Below are 21,586 nucleotides of genomic sequence, written 5' to 3'. Positions count from 1 at the left end.
TCCCTTTCTATTGCTCTTAAAAGTGTAGTAAAATCCTCTAGTTCTCTCCCACACTTCTCTCCTATGATCTTCCTTCAACTTGTCAAGTCTATCAACATTAATGTCATACAAGGGCCACAGGAACATTGGAGGCTGCATTGTTAAGGGACACCACAACTCCAGTTTGGGCTGCTTCCCTAATTCTAAATATTTTGGAACTCTGTGAAGTGCTGCTTCCAAGTTAATAGGGCTATGTGATTTTGACTTCTTAAGAGATTTAGGTAGTCTTGCCCACCTACTCCTAGCACCAGCCATGGCTCTCTAAAATGTAAAGTAGGGAAAATTTTCATATTCAGCATAAACCTTAGTTTTGGCAGCAAAGATCTTCTCCCTCACTTCTAGATTCTTCTTTCCATAGGTCAATGTGAACCAATCCTTGAGAATTTCATTTGGCTTGCTACTTTCTTCTCTTAAAAGTAAAGGTTTTTTTCTTTCCTCATCCCTGTAGTTATTCAACTACCTATCATAATTTGCTTCATTGGACATCCATGACATGAGGGCTTTTAGGTGTACATCTCCTATGTAAAGCAAGGGATTTCATTCAGTCTCTGAAGGAATAACAAAATTATGAACATATAATTCACACAATAAGTTCTAATGCCATGGTGGTAGACTCTGATATAGTCCATAAAATTCTTGTGCTGATTTAAACTCTACATTCATATTATTGAGAGTTAACATTAATTGAAACAAAAGAAATTTCTCTTTCAAGCATAAAGCATAAACTCTAGGTGTTGGCCTACAAGAAAGGGCCTAGTCAGCTAGCTTAAGAGCATGGTTCATGTGCTATTTTTGGCTTTCTAGTTGTTCCTTTAACTTTGCAATTTCCTCATTTTGAGATATTATAATCTTATTCATCTTTTTCTTTTCTTCTTTCCATAATGCCTCAACAAACAAATATTGTCCATACAATTGAAAGAGGAGTTTTTGTAGTGTGATAGTGTTGTTGTCTTCTTCATGATCCCTTTTCCTCTTCCTTTGTTCCTGCCATAGATGTTTTGCTAAACCAGTGATCCATGTTGATCTATGTATAACTAAGGCAGTGTTTGGATCAACATATTCAGGAACTATCTCATCCCTATAGCTGGAAGTGCCTAGTAAGTATGCTAGGGTATCATCTACATTTTCTTTAATTTCTTCCCTACACTCTTCAGTAAGATTATCAGGAGTGCTTGTAATATCAGGATGAGGAGGAGAATGATTGGAAACAATTTGCATAGGGGATTCTCTAGTGGATGTTTTAGATAGAATAGGATCCTTAGAAACTTTCCCTCTCATTCTAGGGGTTTCTTCCTATGTTACAACATTTAGCCTACTTTTCCCCTTGGGTATTTCTACTATAGGAGCAGTTGCTATAGGACCCTTCTTTTTTCTCTTTTATTTTACAATTATAGTGCTTGGTTCTTGTTGAACAATTTTTTTTTTTTGGCAATTTTCATTTCCTCTTAGCTTCATTGATAGCAAGTTTAGGAATTTCTTGTTCAGGTGGAGGCACATTTTCTTGAATAGGGGTAGTTTCTTGTTCATTTCCTTGAGTCTTTTCAATTTCAGCCTCTCAATTTTTTTGTTCGACAGGCTTACTAGTGGGAGCTACATTTTCCTCACTATGTTGTTCACTAGGGCGAGCTTGTGGTTGTAGGGTTTTAAGCCACACAAATTCATCCCACGTTAAGGGGATACATCCCTAAGTGACCTCTCTATTCACAACTTAATTAAAGCATGATGAGTAAAAAAATTCTCTTTTCCTTTCTAAGTCTCCTCCGTACTAATGCAAAGCATATTATACAAGAAATTTTCCAATATTCATAGCAAGATTATGCCTTACGCAACTAATTATCTTGAAATGATGTGCATGTAGGTATGAAAATCTTCCTTCGCATGTAAAATACCTGATTATGTGCATGGCTAATTCATTGTATGGTGGTGGTAGTGACATTCTCTTGCAACCTTATTTTGTGACATCCAATTGAGGATTAGGTGGCTTGGTAAATTGGGCTTTTGCTAACCTAGCATCATGCGTGCTAGGGTAGTGTTCTCCAATCGTAGGTAACCCAGTTACCTCAGTGATGTGCTCCTCTATTGTAACTACTATTAAGCACCAAATAGAAGCTTCTCCCTTGTAGAATGTCTTGGTAAATTCTATAGCTACCTCTTCATCATATGCAGTTAAGCTCAAGAAATACCCTAGCCATCCACATGCATTAAACCTTCTTACAACTTCTACATCCAAGAGAAACACAGTGTGCTCTACCAACTCTCTCCTTTGCAACTACCCACCCATTTCCTTAACACTTCCTTTGTTTACTCTATTTTCTCCCTTCTTGAATTCAAGCTTCAAACTACTACATTATTCTTTAGACTCATCAAACTTTTTTGTTTTAGGAAGCAATTAACTATCATAACAAATTGTTATGCACAATAATTAAGCTTTGAATAAAGGTAAATCATAAATTTGTGTGAGAATCATCTAGAAATTGGGTTCAGATGATGAAAAAAATTTAAACATAGGTCACATCACAACTTGACATAGAAAATCATTCAAAAATAGGGAGTACAACACCTCACTTTGTGTACTTATCGAAATAAATTTTCATTAATGAAGGGTAATGCGAAGATTTAGAAAATTATCATGGATAAATAAACATGCCTTTGGATATTATGACCTTCCCTACCCCTTGCTAAATTTAGACAAGTGTCCTCAGTTGTCAGACCCAGTATAGGTAAGCGACTAGGATAACACTGCCATTATATAGATTATGCAGTACTAAATATAATTAACAAAATCTGTGGACTATAAATGAAATATAATTTGAAAATTTTATACCTATCAATCTGATTGTCGTACATACCAAAAGGTGTTGGAAATAATATTAGTGTCAGCATCCATCAACATTTCAAAGAATTTTATTGAAAACATGGAAAATTTGATGATGTGGAAAGTGGATGGATGGAAGATAAAGAAATGAGATGAGATGGAAAGAAAAAGTGAATAGAAAAAAATGAACTTTATGTGAACATAAAGTTGTTATTATGAGTATGCACACAAAAAGTAATGTTGAAGAGCAATAGTCAGAAGGTTGACACCTTCGGCTACAAGAAGAGTTACTTGAGTTGTATTTGAATCCAGCTGCTGGAACTACTGCAGGAAATCTACTTTTGTTTGTGGTCATTTGTATAACTTGATTTGGTGAACATTGACTAATAATTTGAAAGGTACCAGATCAATGGTAGTTAGTTGAACAGTTCCATTATCAAAGACATGACTAATTTCATATGGTCCTAGCCATCTTGTCTGTAGCTTTTGTAGTGCCCACCCTAGTTCACATGTTTGTTATCATTGCGAAACTCTTTCTTGGTGAATTTTCTATTAATTAAGTCTAATTAAAATATTTAATTAATTAGTTATTTAATGAAAAATTAATATAATATTTTAACATTTTATTTTATTTAATTAATTGGGAAATTAATTAAATAAAAATAATTAAACTTGAAGATAAAAGTTATAGGTTTAAAGTTGGATCGTGACAATAATTATTTAATTTAATAATAATATTTAGAGTTCATTTTTAAATAAATGCTAAATAATATTATTATTTAAGTTAATAAATATTTTTATCAATTAAGTTTTGAAAATAAATTTAAAAGTGGAAAAGAAATTAATTTATTAAAATTTCATGACCACATGATAAGTGCATGAGATTTAGAATTAATAAATTAATTTCAAAAGGAGTCAAGTGAATATTAAATAAATTAATGTGCATTATTTTAATACTTATTCACATGGGAGTACGCAAACTCTTGTGAGTTGTTATGTTAACAACATAGGACTTTCCACTCTAATTATGTACATGTTGTCTACACTTAGGAGTTACCGCATTATTTGAGCACATGGTGTCTACAACATTCTAGACACCTTATCATGTTCATCTTCTGATCGTGGAAGTTATGTGCTTAGTTGTCATTCTTATCTCCTAGTTCTTTCTAGACACATTCTAGATGCATCTTAGAGGCCTTTATATACAGGCTCTCCTAGTGTGTTTCGACAAGCTCATATGCTTCAACAAGCACTCCTAGTCATTTGCAGGGGGTTCAGTTCTTGGAGGAACTGCAAATGTTGGAGAAAGAAGGGACTTTGCGATATAGATTCTGAGGAGTAGCAATTCAGCATCAATGTCCAGGTAGACACTCATGATTTTTTCATATTCTATTACACTCTTTCTCTCCTTATTTTCATCATGCCTACTAATGTGCATTTGAAGAATTCTCTGTGAATGAATCTTTAATCTTGTGATTTAGAATTTGGGCATGCATGTTGTTCCATTTGAATTGAGACTAGAATATATGTTCTATGATGGTTGATCACTCCCTTAGGAATCTTTGTTATGGCTAAACAATATTTGTCATCTTTCCTATGGTTTGGCATGGACGTATTCATCACTGCTTGACTTAGGCTCGTCACTGTATGCAAATTTAATTTCTAAATTACCAATACTACTACCAGTTGTCTAATATATATGAATAAATTTTTCATAGTTTTTGATGCCATGTGTATTTTATTTTCCAAGTTTAAACTGTGTGTCTTCTTCATGTATCCTTCATCGACTTATTACTGCAATAGCAAGTGGTATTGCCTTTATCGGGTATAGAATCATGTTCCCATTGTGCTAACTTAGGCTAGGAATACATTCTTATAAAATAGTAATTCTAGTGCTTTACAATACCTTCAATACCATGCATTTTGTTCTCCTAATTCACATTACTCATTACGACATTCAGAATACGTGTAGCCTTTCCAATTATCATGAATTTGATTTACTCACATAATCATTCATTGTATAACACCAGTTAAGCTTCAGTTTCTGTTCTATCAAGGTTTCAAAAACTTTAATAGTCAGCCATTGAAATATATATGCTTTTCTTGCTTCTTTAGTATTTAATATTTCTATCTTCATTTAAAGTTTTGAACCCGTGTAGATAATCCTACTTGGCTTTGATCGAAGTTCAAAAAGTTAAGTAAAGCTTGGTCTTGGTAGTGCCCTTTCATATGAATTTCCAATCAAATCAATTGCCTCCACCGATGACTAAAAATAGATGAAATTATCATGGCAACCACATCTCTTTTTTTGATGATCAATTTTTAATTAAAGTTTTAATATATTTATTACATCCATAAAAATGACAGCATCGATTTTCTTTTAAAACATAGGCTTGATTGATATTTCAATTTTTATTAAAGTTCTAATTTTTATTAAATGTAATTTTAATTAAAGTTTTTAATATATAATTATTATAACTTATTATTATTCTAAAGTATATTTTATTGATAAATCTATAATAATTGATGTTCCTTAGTTGTTGCTTAGTCTATCTTGATATGCAGTGGTAGTCACTTTTGCAGTCGAAGAGTCCTCTTAATCTATGCTTTGGTAACCAAACTTCAAGAGGTATTCAATGTGTTGATTGCTACTTTCAGCTTCTCCCTAATTACCATTCATGTGCCTATTAATAATGCCAATGTTTCTCCTTCGATACATCTTCATAATATTTGATGACGGATTTTAGAGGAGCCTGTCTCACCATGTAACTTTTTTTCTATGTATGCTTTACATATAGCCCAACACCAAATATATATGGCCACAATCCTTCATATGCATCATATTGCTAACCACTACTAGGCTTGTTAATGTTTGTAGTGGCTCTTATTTACTCTATTTATTTAGAATAGGGCTAGGAGGGATTTGAATAACATAATCATCCTTCATAGAATAGGAATATGTCACAATATAACTAATAGTTTTGTAAGGGCATTAAGTTTAATAATAGCAGTTAGGCTTTTATTGTGAGCATCCAAGCCTAAAAGCCATCACTATATTGTAAAGGATTTGTTTCTAAATATTTTTTGGAGGATTGAGTAGGGTTCAATCAACCTCTCCCATGAGTAGTTGTCATGGTGAGCCTTGGCCAATGGTCTGTTTTGTAGTTACCTTGGTTTACTACTAATGCTTACTTCCTAATTGATCTGTGTCACTTGTTAATCCAGTGTCTCCTTTTCATGGGCTACATTAAAATTCTTAGGTGATACTTTCAATTTTAAATTCAAGCATATAGTCTTGTGTGCATGTTGCGGCTATAATTCTTGTCTATGTTGCTTCCCATTGTCTACCAGCCATGTCCATGTGTCCATGCTAGATCTACCCTATTTATTTCCTTGTAGATCCTGTGTCACCTTTGAAAGTATGTTTGCTTCTATTGTGTTTGTATAATTGGGCTTGTCTACTCATAAATTTCAGCTGAGTGAGTAGAGAGGGAGTATAAGTCTAGTTTGTTGAGTTTCAAATCCGTGTTGATTGTGTTGTTGGATTTGAGTGTATTATATGTTGCAATTTTCTTGCATAATTGCATTTGGAGCTAAAAATGCTTTCCTTTCTATGGAGTCAAGAAGTTGTGTCAAATATAATTGATGATATGCTGATGTTTTTCAGTTTACTTCTCCATAGTGCTTTTGAGGTTTAAAAAGATATGCCCAATTCTATGTCATATCACTGTTTGATTAAGCTTCTGGTTGAAAGAGCATTAAGGATAATTTCTACCCTTTTTTTTTTTTGGATGAGCTTGTGGCTGTTTAAAAACTTTAATAATACTCCAGCAATTAATATCACTTAAGACTTTAATGCCTTTCTTTTAATATATTGTAATATTTTAATATTATTAAGTTTTAATAATAGTTTTAAAATTAATTATATATGTTTATTACTTGATATTAATATATGTTATGTTATTTAATATATATTAATGTTAATGTTTTATAATTTGTTGATATTATATTAATCATGTTAATTAACAATATTTGTTAATGAGTTTGATAATATTGTTTTATAATAATGATTATATATAACTTGTTATAATTTAATAATATTTAATAACAAGGCTATTATTATTTGTTAATATTAACACTTCTAAGTATAGTTAACTTTTAATTAGTTTTATATGACTTATTAACTAATCTAATTAAATTAAATTTAATAATTGAAGGAGTGTAATCTAATGAATTATTAGTCAATGTAAATAGATGGAATTTAATTAGAGGGGAGAACACAAAGGAAATGAATTCAATTTATCATGATGATGATGATTTGTAATAAAATTGGAATTAAATCATTGAGAGATTATTAATCTTAATGATTTAAGTTATTCAACATATAACCTTAGTTGATTTTAGGGAGGTGAACTTCAGATATTTCGGGGGTTGATCCTTAATTTATGCAGTTATATGTATGAGATATTTATAAGGTAAAAGAGAGTTTTCTCACTTGATAACAAACTCTAATAATCATTATACTCTATATAGACACATGTTGGTCTCTATTTGAAAATGAGAACTTTAGTGAATTTGATAATCATTGAGTTATTAATGTAGTGTAAAATTAATTAAATTTAATTGGTCATTAAGTTATAAAATGGAGTTTAAATTGATATGATTGTTTCAGATTCAATTTATTATATGATGAGATCATGTGGTACTCTATATTTCATGTATGCATGATAATTATTCAATGTTTTTAGATATTGATGATGATTAGTTAGATGGTTTAATACCATATGTGTTTTCTTATGGATACTTACCCCATACTGCATGTGTATGGTGTGCATGTTTGTGTTTTGGGGTTGAATAGATTGTTGACCAATTATAAGATGTCTACCAAAGGCTCAGGGGTTATGAGATGTTATGTCATACTGATGTTATTTGTTCTCAATTTTTTTGAAAACCCAACCATGGTAATGAGATGGCATGCTCTATGATGTGTGTGGTTTATTGATTGTTATTGCTTTGTAGTCTTCTTGTGGGAAGCTGAGATGTATGTCTATGAGACACTTGACCTAACCATTTTTGAGTGATTGATCATTATGCTTGGATTACTTTCCAGTTGCCTTGATGGGACTGAAGTGTTTGTTTTGATCTTGATGATGTCATATTGTGACATGTTTGACTTGACCATTTTGGGAGTCTTCGATCAGTACTACTTTGAGATACTTTCTAATTGCTCATTGAGAACCAATGGGTATTGTGATTTATTTTGGTTGCTCATTGAGAACCGATGGGTATTGTGATCTATCAGTTGATTCTTTCTAGTTGCTCATGGAGAACTGATGTGAAAATTATGGATTATATTTTGATTGTTTCCAGTTGCTTGTATAGGATTGATGATTTTGTGATTTATATTTTCATGAGCTTAGGGTAAGTTATCTATATGTAGTGTCAGGAAGTGGCTTGCAATGGGGCTCAAGGCCCTAAGTGGCTACTAGGGTAACTCATTGTAAGTTGTATTAATAAGTGAAAACATTACTCTAAATGGGGATTAAAATAAACCTAATAAGATAATTGTATGTTCTTGCCCATGCCTCGAGTGCTAGTATAGACTAGGATGGGAGTAGAGAGAATGCTTGGTTGTGACCTTGCATTCTGTAGTATGCCTTGTCAGTATGAGAAGATACTAGGGGTTGCATAGGGATCACTAGGGGGCTGGGGTCTATTGAGAGACTACCAAGGTAACTCTAGTGTGATTCATTCAATGACACTTTTATGCTTACATAGTAGATTCCTACATGTCTTGTTGTATGTCTGGGTATAGATGTCAATCTGTGATGGAAATTTTGAGTTAGTGTGCTTTTAGGATTCCTAGACTTAAAGAGTATTTTTGTTATGTGATTTGATATCCTGTTTAAGACTTGAGACTATCTCCTCTAGTGCTTTCTTTGTTGGCATTTACCTTCATTCTATTCATGGATCTTATGATGGATGTTATTTACTAGTACAATTCTTTATATTGATGATAATCGTGTGATAGATGATGTTATCTATTTTGTAGGATCATCTTATGCTTTATTCTTGCATGTTAGATTTCTTTATGCATATGTTGTAGCATGTTTTAGAAGTGACATTCCTATTACTATAGTACCGATGATCTCTTCGGTGGCTTGGGATGTTATGTGTGGGGGATGGCTAGGGCCCACAATGGTCTAATGATGCTAGTGACAATTGGGAGGAATTGCACACTTAGTTAGTTGTGTTTTATGATGGATGGTTATCTTGTACGATGGTTGTTATATCTTTATTGATGGATGGATGTATCATGTATGCTATTGATTTCATTTACTTTATTGTACTTGTATCATGGTTGATGAGGATGATGTATCTTTATTTTTACATATGTATATTCTTTTAAGCCTTCCATACCCTATGACATGTATAGTAGATGATTAAGCATTTTGGATTTCATTTGCCAAGAGGCATTCAGAACAAATGTATACTATGCACTATGGACCTTTAATTATTCTTTCATGTGGATGTGGTAGTTGTTAGACTTAGTATTAATTAGATTAAATGTGACTCAACATCTTCAGATCCTTAAGGAATGTAACCTATTATGTATGCTTATGTATGCTTTTAGTTGTATGTATGTTATTGCTTCCGCTACTATGTGTTTAATGTGAATGAGTTACCTTTCATGTTTCAAAAAAAATTGTTTGGAAAACTTAGTAAAACTTTAGGTTAATTCTTTTGGATTCCTTGGTAGGGCATTATAGTTTCCCTGGCATATCCTTGAATTTGGAATCATATAGGAGTTCCCAGTCACCAACTTGAAATTGTTTACTGATAATATGAGAATCATGTCATTGTTTCCTTTGTTTTTGTACCAATTCAATATGTTCCAAAGCAACTTTACACATCTCATCCAAAGAGTTAAGAGGTAGAAGATGTTCACTTTGTGCTACTGGAAGTTCAATATCCAATGCTAAGGCCGTCCTTAGAGTTTTATGTTCAAATTTAATTGGAATCATTGCTACCTTTTCATATAGGAGCTCAAATGGTGTGAATCCTATAGTAGTCTTCTAGGTTGTTTTGTATGCCCAAACAACTTCTTGTAATCTACTAGTCCAATCCCGATGGTGCGAATGGACTATTTTTGTGAGAATATTTTCTAGCTCACAATTTGTAACCTTTTCTTGTCCATTAGCTTGTGGATGATAAGGACTGAATTTTTGGTGCCTGATGTTATATTGTTTCATCAATTTTGAGATCAAATTACAGGTCAATTGTGCACCTTGATCAGTGACTAGCTCTTTGGGTACACCATAGTGAGTAAAAATCTCTTCATACAAGAATTCAACAACTTTTTCATCATAGGCATGCTTCATAGCCTTAACTTCAACCCATTTTGTTAGGTAGTCAATGCACACTAGAATATAGGACTTCCCATTCGATGGAGGATCAATTGGACCAATGAAGTCCATTCCCCATTTGTCAAATGGTGCTAATGCCATTTGAAGATTAAGATGCATTTCATCTATTCTAGTTGGTTGGCCCATCCTTTGACACTGGTCACACTTTCTTGTATAGTTGACTGCATCCTTATGAAGTGTAGGCCAATAATAACCAGTTGCCAAGATTTTGAAAGTTGTTCTTTTTGCTTCAAAGTGTCCTCCAAATGGTTCATTATGACATGCATGTAGAATGTCATATGTCTCATCTTCTCACACATCTTCTTATAACTTGATTAGGTCCAATGTAAAACAAGAGATTATCTATCTAGGAGAAATGAAAACTCTTCTCTACAAGAAACTTCTTTTCCTTGTAAGAAAAATGTGTTGGTATTTTATTGGCTACAATGTAGTTAGCAATGTCTGCATACCATGGAGTCTGAATAGCAATATGAAACAAATGCTCATTTGGAAATGCATCATCTACCAAAGTAGTGTCAACATCATCATGATGGATTATTGATAAATAATTAGCTACAACATTGGCTTTTCTAGGCTTATCAATAATAGTTATGTCAAATTCTTGCAACAATAGTAACCATCTTGCTAACCTACCTATTATAGCAAGCTTGTTCATGAGATATTTAATTTCTACATGATCAGTATAAACAAATATGGAATAGCTAGTTATGTAATGCCAAAATTTGTTGAAGGCATAAACTATTGCTAGCAATTCTTTTTCAGTCATAGTGTAGTTCAATTCTGGGCCATGAAGGCTCTTATTGATATAACATATTGCATTTTCAAGATTTTGGGATTTCTATGCTAGGACTACACCTATGGCATAATCAAAGGCATCTGTATATATGTGAAAAGATAAATTCCAATTAGGGCTTTGTAAGACTAGGGTTGTAGTCAAAAGTTTCTTAAGTTGTAGGAAGGCTTCATCACATTTGGATGTCCAACTAAATTTAGCTTCATTTGTGAGTAACTTATACAAAGGACTAGCTATTTTTTTGAAATCTTTAATGAAACGTCTATAATATCCAACATGACCTAAAAAAGATCATACATCTTTTGATTTTTTAGGTATGGGCAATGTTTGAATCACCTCTATCTTAGCTAGGTCCACTTGTATTCCTATAGTGGATATGAAATGACCAAGTTCCATGCCCTCCTGCATGAGCATGAAACACTTTTCACTATTAAGTGCCAAATTATGTTCTTGACATCTTACCAAAACCTTTTCAATATTCACCATTGCTTCTTCAAAAGTGACTCCAAATATTGTGAAGTCATCCATGTAGATTTCCATACAATCATGTGATATATCAGAAAAGATACTAATAACTGCTCTTTGAAATGTTGTAGGAGCATTAAATAGACCAAAGGGTAAAATAGGATATGAAAAAGTACCCCATGGACATGTAAATGTGGTTTTATCTTGATCTTCAAGAGCAATACTAATTTTATTATAACCACTATACCCATTTAGAAAAGAGAAATACTTCTTTCCAGCTAGTGTGTCTAAAACTTGGTCTATGAATGGTAAAGGAAAGTGATCCTTTTTAGTAGCCTTGTTCAATTCTCTATAATCTACACAGATTCTCCATTTTCCTCCTTTCTTAGGCAGTATGACTAGAGGTGATACCCATTTACTATTAGATATAGGATAAATGAAACCAACATCAAGCAATTTTTGCAATTCAGTTTTAACTATTTCTCTAAGGCTTAGATTTATACTTCTCTAGGGTTGACGGAGTGGTAGACAACCTTCATTAATGTATATCCTATGAGTGCATAGTGTAGGAATCAACCCTTTCATATCACTATAATCCCATGCAAAATCATTCTCATTCCCTTAAAGCAATCCCTTTAACTGTTCCATCTATGTGGGTGTTAATTTGAGGTTAACATGAAGTTTATGACCTTTAGTCAATTCAATAGTAGTAGTGGAGTCTATCATAGCAGCTTCAGAGATTGGACTTGCTTCTAATTCACAAGGTAGAAGTGGATAAAGAATTTTAGGTTCTTTAAGAAAAGTATAATTCTTATCACACTCTTCATATGTGATTAATTCCAACACAGAACTTTCAGACACATCTTTCTCTACCAGACAACTGTTAGTAAGGATACTCTAAAGTACCGAATCTTCCTCTTACAATTTTAGAAAAGACTATCTATGCAACATCATGAGTTTTAATATAGAATTTAACTCTTCTTCTTCATCTCCTTAATTTGTCCAAATAGATGTACTCAAATCTGGTAATGGTTGGGTTGGAGGATATAAATCAAATTGCTTTGTTGCTTGGCCATTTGATATGGTCATATTCCCTGATTTGCAACTTATGTTTGCATCAGGTGTGGCTAACCATGGTCTACCTAAGATGATAGGATAACTAGATAGATTAACTTTAGGGGACAAAATCATTTCTATAGGATACTCTAGAGAATCTAAGGTTACAACTATGTTTTCTATCATCCCATCAGGGGGTGATAGTGGAACTATCTGTAAGCTAAAGAATTGTTGGTGTAGCCCTTAGTCCTTATATTTGTAACTTCTTCATGGTATCTTTGGTCATAACATTTATAGCAGCTCCAAGATCTATTAAATCATTTTTAACAAACTATCCATTTATACTGACATTCACTACTGGACTTCCTAGATTAGAATATTTTGGTGTAATCATTTTCCCTAACGTGATGATAGCCAATTGTCCCACAACATGGACTTTGGTGGGGTCCTTCTTCTTCCTTCTAGGTTTCTTTAATCAGGCTTCCCTAATAGCTTTTCCATAGACTAGAATTTCCTTAATAGCTTGAAAGAGTGGTATTTGGACATGTATATTTTTCAACTGATCAACGATGTCAAAAGGTTGGTCCTCTATTTGTTCATGTTTCTTTTGTATCAATTTTTTTGGAAAAGGAGGTTCTACTACTAGTTGAACTAGTATTGACATAGTAACATAGGTTAGGTCAATAGCTTTAGCAACTGAGGGTTCTAATGCTACAGGAGAATCTAGTATTTCAATTATAAGAGGTAGTTTAGGCATTGGTAAAGTTGTACCAGATCTTAGATGTATATCAGCAACATTCAGGGTGTAAGCAAGATACTATTGAGTATCAACACTATACATGGATTGCTGTGGCTACAGGCTATTTGGATATGGCTAAGGTTGTGTGGGTAATTGTGTTTGCTTTTGAGGTCTAGGATTTGTAGTTGGTGGCATTAAAGCAAGTTTTTGAGCTGGAGGGGGTAATTGTGGAGCACCAATATTTTGGTTAGGCCATTGTTGAGATCCCTTCCATTGGTTCATAGACTGCTAATTCCCTTAGGGTGATTTCCATTGGTTCTACTAGTTTTTCTAGTAGCTCTATCAGTTTTATGGCCATTGGTTACTCTATTGATTAGGCTAGGGTGGTTGGGAATTCTAAGGCCATTGGGATTTTTGTGGATTATTTTGCCTAGCATTGTTCCAATTGGATTGATTTTGTGGAGGATCTTGGGAATTATAGTTTTGCCATTGATTACCATATGAATTTGAACTTTGCAAGGGGTCCTGAGGCATACCTTGACATTGGGCCCATGGTCGACATTGAGCAACAAAGAATACGTGTTCATCATCTCCATCTATCTTGACACATTTAGTTGGAAGATGCTGGTTCTCCATGCTTGCGACTAGTTTACATTGGCAATCCTTCTTTTGCTTCCAGCAATGAGGACGGTACTCAACTAGTTGTAATTTGGCTTTTTCTTGTTTCTTCTTTGTAGTCATTGTATCTAGATGTGTAGCAACATCATTGATAATATCTTGTTTGAAATCTGACAATAGGTTAGATATCTCAAGCTTTGAAATGCCTTGAGTAATTCCTTTAGTGACTATGGAATGAGGTCCTTGGCCTTTCTTCATGGTTGACCTTGAATAGTTCTAATAGATCTTCTTGAGATCATCCCAGGAAGCTTGATATACGTCACCACCAGCCATTATGTCCAATGCTTCTAAATAGTCATCATTCACACCTCTCAAAAAGACTAGCTTTTGTGAATCTTCAAGCAATGTATGCTGAGGGTTCTTTTGCAGTGTGTATAAGAAACACAACATAGTCTTCCAATATTTCTTCCTCCTTCTATGATATCCTAAAGATATCATCCCCTCTTGAACTAGATGCTTTGCAATATTCTTTATATTTATCCAAAAACAAAGCTTGCACCTCATCCCAACTTCCTACTGCATTGGTTCCTAAGCCCATGAACTAGCATAGAGTTGATTCTTTCAATGTTGTTGGAAACAATTTAAGCTTATGGGCATTAGTCTTGTAGTCAAAACTATGAAAAAGTATGTCAAACTCAAACAAGAAAGTATCAGGGTCTTTGGTTGCAAGGCCATAGAACTTTGGAAGAGCAGTGGAAGGTATGTTCTTAAGATTAGCATTGGTTACAAGAATTGGAAGAGGAAATGGAAAATTAGTTTGTGCCATGAATAGAGGTACCATATTATGAGGTTGCTGCTGAAAACAGACATTGGGTATTGGATGATTAACAACTGGTGGATCCAGAGTAGTGTTATCAAGAAAACTAGCCAATACTTCAGCGAAAGGTTGAAGACTAGGTATATCTATTGGTTCAGCTCTTGATGATGATATTGTGGGAAAAATAGGGCTTGAATCTTCAAAAGGTAACTCAACTTCTTCTTCTTCAACTTTTTCATTCAAACTAGCAGATCCTCATGGAAGAAATCTACCATATTCATCTCATCGTCTTCCTCTTCAATGCGTGCATTTAAACTTTTCACACTGGTGGAAGAAAAAAATCAAATAAGAGATTTCTAAAAACTTTATCTAGGAACTATGACTAAAAAATTCTCCTAGCTTGACACCATCCCCAACAACAGTGCCAAAAATGACCAGCCTCAAAATAGGTGTATCATAGTCATGCACTAGGCCTTGCTTAGGAATTATATATTCAAACTAAGGACTATTTCTCCCACTATGAGGTGCATTTAATCTTACAACCCAAGGATGTATACTTGAAATGGTCAGCACAATATGTGCACTAGGTCTCTTAATGAGTCACTAAGCTTAAGCTATAGGAAAGTAAAAATGCAAGGAAAAGAACTTACACTATTGCTGTAGGAAACTAACAGACTTAAATCTATGAATACTGGAAATATAATGAAAAGATAAAAAATATTCCAACTTGGCTCATCCACTAAAATTGTTCTCACATATGTTGTAGGAACATTCACAAAGTGTGATGCTACAAGAAGGAACTCACAAATTCTAATTAAGAAACTAAGATGCTTGGAAATAAATCTATTCTATTCTAATCTAATCCACCTTTCAAGTGGGCCCCCTTGGTTGGCTTCTCTAAATTACTAACACAAGATAGAAGCCAAAACTATTTCATTATATTTCAAAAATTCATTACATAACACAGGACTATAAAAACACAACTATAAAAGTTAATAGTTTGTTCTCTTAAACTATTTCTTCTAACTGGTTCTAAAACTTAACACAATTGGGTCAATTCTTATATATATAGGAAATCAACATTTGTTCCATAATAGAAAAGTAAATGACCTAGCTTAAAATTTGCAAGAGAGAAAATAGGAAGATAACAACTGAAGGCGGGAAGAAGGAATAATGGCTTAAGGTTGGAATAATAAAGTCTAAACATCCACTCACCATAGAGTAAATGTAGAGAAGTAAATAAGTCTTCATAGTTCCTCCTTACTCAGTGCTATGTCTTTTGGAACTGTTATAACTTCCTCCACTATGGTTGCTCCTTGGCGTTCTCTTCTCCTTAAATGACGTTGATGCTTAGCTTTTGAATTCCTCTAATCATCTTTCAGTCTTCACTAATAGGTTAGTTATAACACAAAACATGTTTGCAAATAAAAATTTATCAAATTAAATTCAAATATAAGAACACACATTCTGATAACTATATGAAATACTGCATACTATGTATAATATTAACAAAAGATGGCATAGTTTCTACCCCATAGGTTTATCATAAGTTCGGTAAAAATAGGTCCACAAATGTTTTAACAAGGATAAATAGAGTATCAACAAAGTATCTTAAACATCATAAAATAAAGGCAAATTTTGGTCTCATCATCAACATACCATTAAGTCTATGAAGACTTGGAGAGTAATAGATAGAGATCTTAGTTGTAGGGACAATGGTTTCATTGTCTAGTGATGAATAGTCAAGGAAGTTCTCTACATTATGTCTTGATGATGTACTTAAGTGTGTGTGTGATGTAAGTTGAAGATGTAAAGAAGTTGTACTTGATTTATAGAAAGCAATACATAAATAGAGTGCTTGGAAATAAGTGTTCTAATGTTTGTTTGATATCTTTCATCTAAGATGTAATGAGAAGATGCATAGCTAGCCAATGATAAAAGATAGTTTGATGGTGACATCATTAGGTGTACAATCCCTAGTATCGAATGTGTGAGAAGTTGTGTATATTGTGAGCCACCAGTGCTACTATAATTGTAATTTAATTAGTTATCTTATTATAATTAATTGGGAAAGCCTCAAGGCCAACTCAAGGTATTATTTTTAAGATATGGTACAAAGGAAAGATATTTTCCTTTTTTGAAATGTGTGGTATTCATTGAATTGAATGCAAAGTGCAAAAAGGAGAAGAGTGTTTATTGAATGCATGTAAGTGATCCAAAGGATTATTGGATGCAAATTGTGTGATCTGGTTACAAGATCTAAAGAAGCAAAAGTCTAGTTGACATGATAGAGATAGAGGAAGGAAGGCCATTTCATTTCTATTATTTTGCAAGGAATAATATAGAGATAATTTGGATATTGGGTTCATTGATCTTAACCTTGAAGTTTTTTAGGCAGTGGGTCCAGTTGTCTTCCACAACTCTTATTAGGGCTGAAATCTCCTAACAAGGACACAAAATCTCCTAATAGGGACTGATATTTATTGAATGTTGTTATAGACTTCTAAAAAGGTCCATCCTCTAGCAAGGAATATTTATATTAGTACATCATCTTGTGGGTACCATCCCCACTGGGGTTTTCTATCTGATCAAGGATTTCCCTAATTAACATATCTGGTGTTAATTATGCATGAGTATCTTGTTATGGTTTATGATTATATTTCTCATATGGTTAAAGTTTAACAAGGTTGATAATTGTGATATAAGTTGGGTAACTAATTCACTCCCCCCCGTCTTAGTTATATTGGTGGACTATATATTCTAACAATTGGTATCAAAGAATTAGGTCATTGAAGGATAAGATTAACAAATTTGGGAGATCAATGGTGAATCTTTTTAGAAGGGACAATTCTAGATTTTATGGGGCCAAATATGACAATTGGAAAGAGAAGATGAAGACTCATATATTATGCGTGGGTCTGAGTTATTGTCTCTTCACAAAGAGTGAAAAGATAATTGTTGAAGAAGGAAAACTTGAAGAATATAGTGATGTAGAGAGAGATCTATTCATGTGTAACATGAGAGATAGATAAGCTCTACTATTAGCTCTTGTAGAGAATGAGAACAATTAAAGAAAGTCACTTCAAATATCTCATAAAATTTGGAAAGTAGTAGAATCTATTTTTGAACGTGATACACATACAAAGAGTGTAAGATTATAGAATTGGATATGTGCATTCCAAGATGCTAAAATCATAGAAGACAAATATTTGAGAATATATATTGGTAGGACATTAGATATTATTGTAGGAATAAAGTCAAATGGTGGCACCAAGGAAGAAGATCTAGCTACTAATACCTTGCACTAAGGAATTTACTAGAGAAATATTACTTGGAAGATCGAAAGTAGCAGAAGTAGATCTAAGACAAACTAGAGAATTAACAAGATTTGAGATAACCTTTAGTACCCTTAATATTTGGTCATGGTTGTCTACAAGTGCAAGTACACATGAATATTTTTTTGGTAGCAATAGAACCAGATTTGATAAAGATAAGAAGATTGAAGAAGGTATATCACTTCTTGTAAGAAGAGAAAAAGATGGTAAGAATATCTTTAAATGTTGGACATGTAATGATTTTTGTCATTCACCATTAGTTAAGTATTTTAGAATATTTGGAAGTAAATTTTACATAAAGAGAGATGATTACATTGGTAATTTTGATCCAAGAAGTGATGAATGTCATGCCCAAACTATGAGGGCAAGAACACAACAATTTTAAAAAAAAAAAAAAAAAATTCAACATGCTCTAAGTTTGATTTGATTGAGATAGAAGCTTTAGTACAGGTTCTTTACATTACAATCCTAAGGTTTTAGACATGAGGATGATAACATCATTAAAATTTTAAAACTTTCGTTATTAGATTAATCTCGATAAAATTATGATATTATATTAACTTATAATGATATGCAATAAAACTTACATAGATAACAATGTGCATGAATTCAGATCTCAAATTACTTGCAATATCAAATGAATCAAACCTACATTTAAACTTATTTAAATAGCTAGTTAATCAATAAATTTAAACTATTTAATGGTTAAAACAGTAAGAGTACATTTAAAATTAAAGCTAACTAAATTAGTACTTATAAAATTAACCCATAACTAAGTAACTAAAAATTATTAACGATCGACACAAGGAGTCCTTAATCAAAACATAGAATAACCTTAAAACTTTATTAAATTAACTAATTATACTTTAACGATTTAAGGTTTCATTTTAAACTAACTATATAACTAATTGGTTATAAGTCAACTTCACACATAATGCTAACTGAAGACTTGATTAGGTTAACCAATTTACTCTTTAACCAATTTAAAACTAAAACAACATAATTAAACAACCAACTAATAAATACTAAACTATCTAAATCGAAATTCAATTAAATTCATGACCAACTAACCCTTAATAACAAAACTACTATCAAAGCTTAATACAAAAAAATAAATGTAATAAAATTACTATAACTAATATACTAAATTAAATTAGGTTACATTTAACTTACTAATCAACTTAACACTACTCATAATAAACAACCAAAATATCTAATTCAAATCTAAATTTAATATTAATAAAAAAAACTCACTAAAACTAAAATTACTAACCAAACTTAAATTTTAAAAAGAAAAAAATTTAATACCCTAACCAACACCTAAACCCTACTCTATTCCCAACTCCCATTGGTCACATCGGCCTCCCCTTTCCCCAAACCCCTGCGCAACGCTGCATATGTACAGCGCTCTGCCCAAGGATGGGGGCAAGCACAGGCCTAGGGCCTTAACACAAGCGCAGGCCCACACAAAAAGGTGGCGCCCAAACCAGTTGGTGGGAAGAGTAAAAACAAAACTTTTAACACAAGTTTCCTTAAATTTTACCAAGGCCTGCGAATTTGGAGATGTGATAGGGTGACATCATCCTACTGACATGCAAGAGAAGCTTTCAAGTTGACATGCATGGAGAAAGAGGAGAAGGAAAGCTAAGATGGGATGTTTAAACAATAGTAGTTATTGCATAAATTTTTATAGGTGAAAGAAAAGATATTATGATGTTAGCTTTTTTTTTTTTATATATAAAAAAATACATATTTATATATTCGAAATTATGCACCCATGAGATTAACATAATATTTATTTGTTTCTTATTTCATTTAGAAAGGAATCTGAGCAAGAATATGCTCTGTGGTCTTGGAAGGAAAGAAATTTCTCCTCATGTATTTTCCAGAGAGTTTTTACTCCTGGGAGTGCATATTTTTTTTTTGAAACAAAATTTTAACAAGGCATGGTCATGACATTTTATGCATTTCATTAATGTTACTAAGGATCAGAATAAATCTATTATTAACATTCTTCCTTAATACAAGTATTCCAATGCAAAGGAGTACATTAGGTATAGTCTCTCAATCTCTTATTTAAACATGTATGTTTTATATTGATTCTTCAAGGACATGGTATGAGTTCTAAATTCTGATTATTATTCTTATTGGTTTCAAGAATGCAACCTCTCAGTCCAATTGATCATATTGGAAGAACTTAGGAGGTGAATGATATTATACCCATAATTAAAAAAGAAAGGTGGTGGATTAATCTCATTCAAATTTGATTATAACCACCATGAAATTTATCAAGAAATGAAATATCTTTGATTTTGTAATATAGGGTTTGCTCTTGATTGATCTCATCATAATACTGATACATCATAATTGAAACTCACTATATCAATTCAACTCTTCATTATCGTAATTAAAACTTGAACATTCATAAATCAAGACATTATCTATGATTCTATTCTCCCATATATATATATGCAAATTTAGTTATTCTATTTTGATGAGCACTCATACAACTGAACATTATGATCAAATATTATGAGAACCAAATACACTCAACCATTACTTTATTGGCTAACCTAATTCAAAGGCTCAGCCGGGAAAGAATCAGGAAGAAAACCCGGCTTCGTTGCCATATACAATAAGGTTTAAAAATACAATTTACAATAGGATCTCAATCCCAATTTTCAGTAATTTTATCAAATTTTCTTCATGATCATAATCAAGGAGTTTGTAATGTTCTCTGAATCTCATTTCAAGAACCATGGAGGAAACCAATAGCTGATCGGGTGACAACCAAGCAGAACCAAAAGAACATCAAGCATGCATAATCATACATGGTTTACACAATACGATTCACAATGAATCAAGACTAGGGAAAGGTGGATTCTTCCAACAGGAGAAGTCAAGCACAACACCCATTCAGATGCCCAATCAGGGCTAATAACAAAGAACTTCCATTCTTCCATTTAAACTTGCCATACTCATACCAGGTTTGTTCTGACGAGTAAGGGCCCATAACACCCTACCCTTTATCCCTCTTCTCATCCTGAGAAGAGACTCTACATAGGTTGGAGTCCAACTAAACAGACCTTTCCCAAAATTGGTCACTTCTGCCCTCTCCAAGGGTGAGTAATACCAAAACACCCATGTAAGGAAAACTCAAAAAAAAAAAAAACATAAACAAGGAAGGAAAACAACCAAAAAGACATGGTTTTCAAATCTTCCCACCTACCCACAACCATACAACAGTGAAGCAACAAAAAGATAACATGAACATGAAACCAAACATAAAATCAGAATAAGGGAGATGAGAATTTCCTACCTTCACAAAGAGGTAATGGCAATGAACCAGTTTGAGTAGAGTATCCCTTTCCTTCTTCAAGCTTCAAGAAAATCTTCTCTAAAAGTAGAGATTGGGTAACAACCCACTAGTCCAAGGAAGGCCTCCAAATAAGCCTCCAACTCAACCACCCAAAAGGAGCAAT

This window comes from Cupressus sempervirens, chromosome 2 (assembly GCF_028749045.1).
Source record: "Cupressus sempervirens isolate cs-2001-9-10 chromosome 2, ASM2874904v1, whole genome shotgun sequence".
Taxonomy (NCBI): Eukaryota; Viridiplantae; Streptophyta; class Pinopsida; order Cupressales; family Cupressaceae; genus Cupressus; species Cupressus sempervirens.
This window is presented reverse-complemented; position numbering follows the sequence as displayed.